The sequence below is a fragment of the Gossypium arboreum genome, chromosome 5 (assembly GCF_025698485.1).
Source record: "Gossypium arboreum isolate Shixiya-1 chromosome 5, ASM2569848v2, whole genome shotgun sequence".
NCBI lineage: Eukaryota > Viridiplantae > Streptophyta > Magnoliopsida > Malvales > Malvaceae > Gossypium > Gossypium arboreum.
In genome coordinates this window covers 14,101,643-14,114,048 of record NC_069074.1, presented here as the reverse complement: position 1 = coordinate 14,114,048, position 12,406 = coordinate 14,101,643, and positions in this window count along the sequence as shown.

The window sequence follows — 12,406 nt, the reverse complement described above, 5'->3', positions numbered from 1 at the left end:
AAATCACATATGTATGACGGAACCGTGACTATAATTATTAAATTCGTAGAGAATTATGTAGTTAAATAAAAAGGTGGTATAGGTTAAATGAAAGGACTAATATATTGAATTTGATTTTGATATTGGTTTTTAAAAAATATGGTTGATTGGACTTTGAGATTGGACTAGAGGTGATCATGGGCGGGCGGGCCGGCCGAGATAAAATTTTAGGCAGATCTACTAGGCCGGGCCAGCCGGCCCAAATATGGGCCTAAAATTTTGCCCGAGCCCGCCCGAAATAAACTTACTAAGCCCGAGCCTGCCCGGCCCATATTAATTTTTTTCTTATTTCATTAAATAAAAAAATTAAAAATATAATAAATCAAATATATTTAAAAACATAAAAATAAATATTAAAACAAATAAAAATAATACTAAAATAATTCTTAAAACAATACACAAATTAACAATATAATAAAAATAATTATATTAAAATTTAAAATAATTAAAAATAAAATAAAAATATATTAATATATAATTGGGCGGGCCCGGCCAAAAACTCTAACTCGAGGCCGGCCCGTTTTTAAACAGGCCTCGTTTTTTGCCCAAGCCCATTTTTCGGCCTATATTTTTACCCAAACCCTTCCATTTTTTGGGCGGGCCTTCGGGCCGGGCCGGACCGCCCAGCCCATGATCAGCTCTAGATTGGACTAAATAGCCTTCTTTTTCTAGATAAAATTGAGGACTAATTGTCAAAAACCTACTCTTTATAGATGGACAAAATGACTGACGTGCAGCAAATTGGCAAATAGCAGCTACTAGTACATAATGTGGATTGATTTTGTTGCTTGAGACGCTCGTGGGAAAACCATGTCCTCTTCTGCGAATTGAAACCATACAAAGTGAGAAAAATGCGCTAAAAAATCAGCATTAATCAGCATTAACATCACTCCAATCCAAGGTTTTGTGAGAAAAATGTGCTAATAAATCAGCATTAACATCACTCCAATCCAAGGTTTTGGCCCTTTATACCACCTCAACAGAGGTGTGTGCAAAAATGGTAAAAGAAATCATATATGTTGAGATTATTCCACATTTATTGAATGCTATATTTATAAAATAATCATTTTAATCAAACTTTAAATTGGGAAGAAATTAGTACTCGTTAGCCATGCATGTATTTTTAATAATTATTTTTAATCAAAATTTTTTATTATATGATAATTTATTAAATAATTACTAACTCTATCAATGTACCAAATAATTATTCATATACATAATTTTTATTATAGATTCCATGATTAATTTATATGATTTTATTTTATTAAAAATATTTTAGGTAATTTAAAATATATAATAGCTTTGAAACTTACCTAATAATCTAGGTTTAAAAGGTTACTTTATTTTTTCAACCCCAAAATGATAAAAAAATTTTTGGCTTAGTGCACACTTTAATCTTTAAAATATATTATTTTTTTCACTTTGATCTTTAAAGGTTTTTTTCGGCTCACTTTAGTTTTTATTGTTACCTAATGTTCTCAATCTAATCCTTTGGGTGTTAAAAAGAGCCACTTGGGATATTCACCTAATCAAAATTGCCATATGACATTAGCTAATGTCACAACAACGTCATCATCACGAAAAACTTAAAAATTCTTTAAAAATTAAAAATACGAACAATATAAATAAATACTTATTTAAAAAGTTATGGAAGGTTGTAACATCATTTTAATTTTACATTGGTGTAAATGAATATGTCTCCCTATTTGTTTATCTGAAAATTGCTTGGATATGAATAATTTTATATTATATTGTTAATATACAAAATAATTATGGTAAGTCACATTAGACTTCTAAGAAAGAACACAAGTTTAAATAATGAAATATCATTATTGAAAGGGACAAACATAAAATCCAAACATGAACTATAATACGAATATAGAAACCAACATGTGGACAATAAATAAAATCGAAAAAAGGCTTGATATTTCACAAAAGATGGAATTGGCGTGAGACTTGTTCAATACAAATCATTGTAACATTCTCTTGTAGGACAGAATTCTTGATTTTTCTTAAATCTATAAGTAAGAAGTTATAATAGAATTAACCATTATATATATTAAATCTAATAATTAATTTAATAAATTTAAAAATAAAATCTTATTGTTTTTAAAAATGAAAAGAAAAAGGAGAAATGGAATGAGGATTGAACATATTACGCAAAGAAAAGCAATTCAGTTGTCGAGAAGGGTAGTATTTTTCAAAGCCTTTATAAAAGTAAGGTCATGGCTTCCTCATCATTGATACTTTTCCAAGCAGATCACCTGAATTTAAGGGGGGAAAAGGGTCTCATACCTAATCAATTTGGTATCAGTAAAAAAAAAAAAAAAGGTAGAAAGGTAGAAACTAGAGTGAGAAGGGGAATCTCATTTGAAGAAAAAGGTTCTAGCCTTCAATTATTAGACAGTGAGGTTTTAAAAACGAAAATCCACCTCATAAGTATCAAGAATCAAGTATCACACACTCTTTCATTTACACACATACATACATACATTCATTGTAACAGCCCGTTTTTAGTCAAATCGGAACAGTGATTTCGGGACCATAAATCCGAAGTCAAAATAATTATTTTATTATTATTTTAATGTTTACACAGAAAAATATGTTTGTGTGAAAATTTCGATAATAAATTTTATTGTTTGATTTGTTAATTTGATAAAAAGGACTAAATCGCGTAAAGTGTAAAAGTGAAGTTTTATTAGATAAAAGTATCTAATGGCTAACGAATTAAATAGTCAAAGTCCTTGCGTGGTAATTATACCATTATTAAAATAAGTGGACAATTATGGACAACCATTAAGTGATTTTTATGTTTTAATATTAAGGTTAAGTTGGTAATTGGTAAATAATTGTTAATTACATAAAATAAACCAAAATTATAATGCTTCATCTCTTCTAGCCGAAAATATTGAAACAAAATCACCATGGAAGTAGCTTGAAGCATTCGGCCATTTATCCTTGTGATGTAATTCCAATTTTGTCCCGTATTTAATGATTTTTATGTTTTTGAGATCATTGCAACTAAGTCTAGCTAGCTAGGGACTAATTTGAAAAAATGTTAAAGATTTTGAGTTTTTCCATTGATGAATTTATGTGTTTTTTGATGTTTGATGAGAGAAAATGCATGGTTGTTGTTAGATATACAAGTTTTGTTAAGTGATTTTTAATGAAAATGCAAATTAGGGGTTAAATTGTGAAATGTGTAAATTTAGTGGCTAAATTGTGAAATAAATGAAAATTTTAGGCTGCTATAAGCATGATAAATATTCAGCTAGGCTTGGGTTAGGATGAAATTGAATGAATTTTGTTTTACGAGCCTAGGGACTAAATTGTAAAAATGTTGAAATATTAGGGGAAAAAGTGTAAATGTGCTTTAATGAGTGTTTTGGATTAAATTGAATAGAGAGATAATTAAATAAGCTGAATTTGGTATTATATAGATCAAGAAAAGCGAAATACAGACTTAGATCGGGGAAAGAACAAAGTCTCGGATTAGTTAACCCATTGTCGTCGTTTCTACGTCCGAGGTAAGTTCGTATGTAATAAGCATTGATATAATTATGTTTTAAATGCTTTGATATTATATGAATTGTGAATTCGACTCTACAGATACGTTCGACGATGATTTTGCATTGAAAATCTCGGTTGAACCTTAGGAATAGATTAGGATACTAGTGACATGTCATTAGGGGATACATTGATTTGGCTTCGGGCCATGATATTAGCGCTTTAGGTGTGAGATGCATTGAGTTAGCTTGAGGCCATGATATTAGCACTTAGTGTGCAAGACTCCTGAGTATCCAACTTCTATTCCGAATGGTTCAACTGGTATACTGAAGATGTGAATTGATAAGAAATAGATACGTATCAGTACAGGTATGTATGAAAAACTATTCGAACAATGAGTTAAAGGAAGTTGAGAGCTTACGATCATTTATGTGGTTAAATTCTATGTTAACTTGGTGATTAATGTTGAAATGCAAGATTTGTTATTTATTTTGAAATGTAAATGAATGGTGATATTTATTTCTTATTTTCATACGAGCTTACTAAGCTATAAAGCTTACATTATTTATTTTCTCGTGTTTTATAGTGATTTCTAAGCTGGCTCGGATTTGGGAATCGTCAGAGACTACATCACACTATCAAGCTATAAATTTGGTACTTTTAAGTTTATGTTTTGAGTATATGGCATGTATAGGTATTTTGAGTCATTTTGATTATGGGTTGTTAATGATTTTGGCCATGTGAAATGGTTTGTAAATGTATATGTTTTGACTTGTAAATATAGCCATGAGAGTTGGCTTAATTTGGTTGTTTTGGTTATGAATAGATATGTGCATATATGTTTTGTGTTGTGAGTTTATGGATGAATATATAATGCTTGGGAATTATAAAGATTCGGATGTTAAGTGGTTGATTTTGGAGTAGATACAAGCTTGTGGTTTTGATGCACGTTTAGAAGTGTAAAATTAGTTGATTTATAAATGTGAATTGGTATAAATGGTATAACATGTATTTGTGATTTGTGTGCATAGAGAATGAGAGAATAGAATATGCATGAGGTATGGCTGAATTGGTTAATTAAAATGCCTTTTAATGTTATGTTTTGGTGCCAATTAGGTTAATATAGGTGTGCACAAGTTTGGGTGGCAAAATGGCTTGGTAAATAGCCTATTTTTGTGTACACGGGTAGAGACACGGGCGTGTGTCTCAGCCGTGTGTGATACATGGTCATGTACACGGCCGTGGTGTAACGCCCCTAACCCGAATCCGTCACCGGAATAGAGTTACGGAGTATTACCGGAGTTACCGATTCATTTATCAGATATTTCATTAATCCGATATCTTTTCTTTTCCACGTTCAAGTCTCGTATTCGAGTCATCCGGATCTTTATAAAGAAATTTGGTTGTCGTTTTCATTTATTTCATGTTATAATACATTCAACTAATGCTCTAAACAAAATTACCATTTTGCCCTTAAACTTTTAATTAATGACGATTTCATCCTTAGGCTAAAATAAAATAAAATTCTTGCAATTTAATCCTTATTTCCAGCCGTTATTCTCAAACAAATTGATAACAACCAATGAATTCTATAAAATATAAGAATTTTTCATAATTTCAATACTTTTCAATTTAATCCTTAAAACATGTTTTTCCTTGATCTTGAGCTAAATTAATACTTTCATTCAATTTTGTAATTTTAAATAATAAAATAATCCATTTCATGCAAATTGGTCATTTTTAACATTTTTTTACAAAATTGCCCATAAAATTTTACTTTTATTCAATTTAATCTATGAGCCTAAAACATGCAAATTAGCCATGCTAGCTGAATATTCTTACATATTTTCCTCCTCCTCCTCTCCATTCCACATCCTTAATTTATATAACATGCAACAAGTAACGTTATCAATAATTTCACTATTTACTTATATGTATATTCAAAACTGTCCATTTGCGTCATAGTCACTAAATTATTTATATCTTAAGCTACATAACTCGAAATTAAGATCTGCTAATTTTCCCTGAAACTAAACTTACATATCTTATTACCTTAAAATTTTTAGAATTTTTGGTTTAGCCAATAAGTACAGTTTATTCTTTAAAGTTACCCCTGTTCTGTTGTTTGATAGTTCTGACCCTTCTTCACTAAGAATTAATTATCTCATCGTACGAGATTCGGATGATGTTCCTGCTTATTTCTATTGAAAATAAACTCTTTAAATATTTTAAACATATAAATTTAATCCCTTAATTATTTTTATCCAATTTTTGATGATTTTCCAAAATCAAAACAGGGGAACCCGAAATCATTCTGACATTGTCTCACAAAACTTATTATATCTCATGATTTATAATTCAATTGCTTACACCGTTTCTTCTATAAGAAACTAGACTCAATAAGCTTTAATTTCATATTTCATTCATCCTCTAATTCTATTTATACAATTTTTTTTGGTTTTTCAAATTTAGACTATTGCTGCTGTCCAAAACTGTTTTAGTGCAAAATGTTAATTTTCATCTTGCCCCAAATTTCACAGTTCATACAATTCAGTCCTTACTTAATTAACCCCTCAATTAAGCTAATTTTCTCAATTAATAATTTTCATAGACATTATAAGTTATTTCATAACTATTGAAATTCAGAATTTCCACATAAAACTCTAACTTCAAACTCTTTTACAGTTTAAGTCCCAAACATTCACTTTCTATTCAATTCTTTCAATAAAATCAGCATATAAACAATTTAAAGCTCTAATTCCATGCCAAATCATCATATACTTCCAGCACATATTCATAGAAACTTTCAATTTCTTTCATAGAATCAAGAACTAATGAATTCAACAAGTGGACCTCGTTGTAAAAGTCACAAAAACACAAAAATTTCAAGAAATAATCAAGAATTGAACTTACTTGCAGTAAAAATATAAAAAAAACAGCTTAAGGGAACTCTTCCATGGTGTTTTTACTGATGAGAATTCAGAAAAATAAAGGGGAATCTAGATAATTCCACTTTAGTCCTAGCTTTATTAAGTAAATTTTGCAATTTTCCAATTTTGCCCTTAATTCCCCTTATTTTCTTGCTGATTTCATGCCCTTGCCGTCCAGCCCAAATAGACCTTGGGTCTATTTGCCTTTTAAACCCTTTTTCTTTTATCATTTAGGCTATTTAATCATTTCCCACAATTTTACATTTGATACAATTTAGTCCTTTTGTTCAATTAGCTATCAAGACTTTAAAATTTCTTGTGAAACTTTAATACTAACTTATTAACACTCCATAAATATTTATAAAAATATTTATGGCTCGATTTAAAATTCTCGAGGTCTCGATACCTCATTTTCGATTCTAATTATTTTAATATATATATTTAGTACACTATTCCCTATTTCAAAATTTTTCCTAACTTCACATTTAACTTATACTCACTAAATTAATAATATTTCCTACTCATTTGTCGGATTTAGTGATCTCGAATCACTGTTCCGACACCACTGAAAATTAGGCTGTTACAACTCTTCCCCCCTTTAGGGATTTTCGTCCCCGAAAATCTTACCAGAAGAAGTTGCTTTCAACACTCATAAAACACCTTTACTAACTTCTCAAAATCACAATTTGATTTAACCTTGAATATCTTTTTCCATTCACCTTTGAACTCTAGAACACAATGTTGGAACATACTGCCAAAATTCTAAATTACCCTTTCAGGGACACATATACTCAGCTGATCTGTCAAATGAAAACTCTGTACCTACTGAAATGATCATACAGATCTTTCTTTGTCAAATGAACAATCATAAACTAAATAACATTTTCCTTTCCGATGTTAATGACAATCCCAATTCGAAATCTATAGTCATTCTATCTCATAACACACTAGTATTATCATTGACTGCAATAATCCTAAATGTTCTTAATGTTAGGCTTACTTGCTAACAAATAGACATCTGAACATGAACTCAAAAATATTATGTAACGCTCGTGCAATCACTAGTACATCTAACTCACAAGAAGATAATAAAGATCTTGATAATTTCTCGGAGAAAGCCAGAAGAAAAACATTGCTTACCGACTCTGGACTTCCATCATAATAGAGATAATATATTTCCCGCATGTATAAAACAAAATCATAATCAGTAGAAACATAAGAATAGTCTCACATAAATTTTTACCATTAACTTCATTTCCAACATATTAAAATAGAATTCCAAAAAGATGAAGAAATGACGATCATAAACCGACCAGACCAATAGGGCTTTCGTCTAACATCATAATTAACTAGCATTCTCAAAACATCAGAACTCCACCAGAGACTGAACAACCACACACACATCTCTGAGGATAAAAGAATATATAGAATACCCAGAAAAGATGATCATATTCGTTTCAACTGTAACTATCACACACAGACATCTTTACTACTCAATTATCATTTTTCTGACTAATTCTGTCATCATGAACCCCGCATCATTCCATTCACTAACGAAAACTAATTTGGGAAAAATTTCAGCAAACACATACTTCAGACATCATATCTGAATAAGTCAACTAGCCGAGGTTAACTTCTTCTTTAACCTTGACATTACGTAATCTGGATGATCTTTAGAATAATCTAATATCTTTTTTTCAAAACTGTATTCACTTGTCAAACTATTTTCAACTCCGTCTGCATTATTAATTATTCCATTACTGTACTCTTTAGTTTCACATTTGTGAACTTATTCAACATTTTTTTTTTGTAAATTTTCATTATAAAATACTACATTGGTAAGCGGGTAAGGTCGTAAAGCCTCTAACTGATCTCTCATAAATACACACATATAGCTTAGCGTTTATCATCAACATCATATCATCACAATTACATAATTCACTTCAAACAAATTAACATACATAATTATGTTACACGAACTTTTCAATTATCCATTTCAAACTAGTGTACTTAAACATACATTCCATGAATTTTGAGTAAATTTACTCATAGCATTTACTTAACCAAACAAGTCAGACACATAATATCATATGAATGCCACACAAACATAGGTAAGCTTATCACAATATAAACTTTCATTTCATTCACGTTTCATCATTTCTCAACTTTTGATTATCTCATTTCATACATTGTCACATACATATCATGAACTTCTATTCATACATTTCTAAGTTCCTTCTCATCATAAACACATTTCAAATATCTCAATATCACTAACTCATACTTCTCTTACCATATACATAATTTAAATTTAACATTTAATAATAAATAATTTGAACTATAGTAATACAACCGAACGTTGAGTACATTTATACTCGTGGTATTACCATAATTCAAATTATAAAACTATAATAAATAATAGACATCAAACATGTAACAATATAAGTCATATGTGTTAATTATCTTTTAATTTCATATCTTGACAATAGTCTTTCATCAAATAGCATCATATATCATCTATATTATCTTTAATCAATTCATGAACCTTTGGTTCAAGCTTTCAATCTCATATCTCAATTTCAATTCTTAGCTCCACTTTTTTTTTTTCATACTTTCAATAGTTCAACCGATTAAATTCATTTGATTTTCTCATTTCATTTATTCAACTGATTTCAATATCAATAATTCGATATTTTAGCAAATTCATGAACCTTTCCAAATCTCACATTTCATTTCAATTGAGAATTCAACTCATAATTTCTTTCTCATATATATATTTTTAATAGTACGAGCAATCAAATTTATTTAATTTTCTCATTTCAATTATTCACCCTATTAACAATCCGGACTTTGACGGATACACGGATTCCAACCCACACACACCAAGATAAAGACATAGTGCCTCATCGGCCAAGCGAGCGATAAAGATAAAGATAGCGATGGCGATGCGGTACGAGTACCTCATCGGTACAAATCGAACCAATAATGAAGAATAAAGACGGTAACAATATCTGACACACAAAGTGCCGAATCGGTAACGGTAACAGTAACAATGTTCGACACACAAAGTGCCGAATCGATAATGATAGCGATGGCGATATGATAATGACACATAAAGTGCCTGATCGATAAAGCCGATAAATCCCGTACTCTTCCAATCCTATGGCATGCCAATTATATCCGACTAGCCCGACAAGTTAATAGGGAATTTAATTCTTGTTTCAATTTTACTTAATATTCATATTTACGCCTATTAACAAGACTCGGACTTTGGAGGATATGCGGATTCCAACCAAACACACCAGTATGGCACTGAACACTTCCAAATCCTATGGCATGCCAACTATATCCGACTCAGTTCGACTAGTTAATAGGGTATTCAAATCATTTTTCTATTTCAAATTCGCTTTCAATTTAATCACAATTTCTCATATTTCAATATCCAACCAATATACATTTCAATTAATCATAATGACATTCCAATCAATTCAATTCAATTCAAATTCACTTTTCCACTTTCTAATCAGTATACAATTCAATACCAATAAATATTTGAGATATTCACATATAATCATATTTCGATTCAATTCCAACCACTTTTCAATCAATACAAAATTCACATATTTACACACATTCATAATTTAATTTATTTTTATTCAATTCATTTTTTTATTGTCCAATCAAATTTAAAATCACTAATTTATTTTCAATCAATATACATTTCAAATAATCACATTCAATTCAATTTGATTCAATTCCAATCACTTTTCCAATCAATTTACATTTTAATTTCAATTTCAATTTCAATTCAATAACAATTCACTTTAAAATTCACTTTCCAACAACATACTATCAAATATTTATCTCAATTTCATTCAATTCAATATTGATACTTACCTTAAAATTTTTACTTACTATACACATAAATTTAAATATAACATTTATTCATACCTTTATGAGTTCGGACTCATCATAATCATCTTTTACTCATATACTTGAGTATCGCTTTCAACATTATCGAAATTAGCTCGGTTGGGAAACATCTCTATCTTTAAGTAAAACAAATCTCATCAAAGTCAGAAGATATCATACTATCACAAGTTATGTAATGTATTTATAGACTTCACATGTACTACGTTCGGTCCGAGAACCGACTAAATCTTAGCTCTGATACCACTAAATGTAATGCCCCTAACCCGAATCCGTCACCGGAATAGAGTTACAGAGTATTACCAGAGTTACCAATTCATTTATCAGATATTTCATTAATCCGATATCTTTTTTTTTCCACGTTCAAGTCTCGTATTCGAGTCATCCGGATCTTTATAAAGAAATTTGATCATCGTTTTCATTTATTTCATGTTATAATACATTCAACTAATGCTCTAAACAAAATTACCATTTTACCCCTAAACTTTTAATTAATGACGATTTCATCCTTAGGTTAAAATAAAATAAAATTCTTGCAATTTAATCCTTATTTCCAGCCGTTATTCTCAAACAAATGCTAATAACCCATGAATTCTATAAAATATCAGAATTTTTCATAATTTCAACACTTTTCAGTTTAATCCTCAAAACATTCACTTTTTATTCAATACTTTCAATAAAATTAGCATATAAACAATTTAAAGCTCTAATTCCATGCCAAATCATCATATATTTCCAGCACATATTCATAGAAACTTTCAATTTCTTTCATAGAATCAAGAACTAATGAATTCAACAAGTGGACCTAGTTGTAAAAGTCACAAAAACACAAAAATTTCAAGAAATAATCAAGAATTGAACTTACTTGCAGTAAAAATATAAAAAACCAGCTTAAGGGAGCTCTTCCATGGTGTTTTTGCTGATGAGAATGCAGAAAAATAAAGAGAAATCTAGATAATTCCACTTTAGTCCTAGCTTTATTAAGTAAATTTTGCAATTTTCCAATTTTACCCTTAATTCCCCTTATTTTCTCGCTGATTTCATGCCCTTGCCGTCCAGCCCAAATAGACCTTGGGTCTATTTGCCTTTTAAACCCTTTTTCTTTTATTATTTAATCTATTTAATCATTTCCCACAATTTTACATTTGATACAATTTAGTCCTTTTGTTCAATTAGCTATCAAGACTTTAAAATTTCTTGTGAAACTTTAATACTAACTTATTAACACTCCATAAATATTTATAAAAATATTTATGGCTCGATTTAAAATTCCCGAGGTCTCGATACCTCGTTTTCGATTCTAATTATTTTAATATATATATTTTTAGTACACTATTCACTATTTCAAAAATTTTCCTAACTTCACATTTAACTTACACTCACTAAATTAATAATATTTCCTACTCATTTGTCGGATTTAGTGATCTCGAATCTTCGTTAACACACCACCGAAAATTAATTTCATTACACGTGGGTCCCTTAGTGTTGAATTAAAAATCAAGTCAGTATGCTCCACACAGCCTTATACACGGACTTGTGACTTGGTATAATAGCCCAAATTTTAGCGATGTCGAAAATAGTGGTTCGAGACCACCAAATCCAAAAAATGAACTTGTAGATTATATTATTTAATATTTATGAGCCGAATGTAGCTTTTAAAAGATTTTTGAAATAGTAAATTGTGTTTTATAAAGATTTATTTGGTCAAGAAATTGAGAAAAAAAGTATTGAGATCTCAGTGTTATAAACCTAGCCATAAATATTTTTATAAATATTTATGGAGTGTCAATAAGGTAGTATTAAAATTTCATTAGAAAATTTTGACGTTTGGGTGATTAATTAAATAAAAAGGACTAAATTGAAAAAGGTGTAAAAGTTGCTAGAAGGATTAAAATCGCTCAATTGTCAAATAAGGAAGGACCTAAAGTGGAAATAAGCCCAAAAGAGATATTTTGGGTGGAAATAGCTGAGAAAAATCAGGAAATGGGTGAAATAAGGGC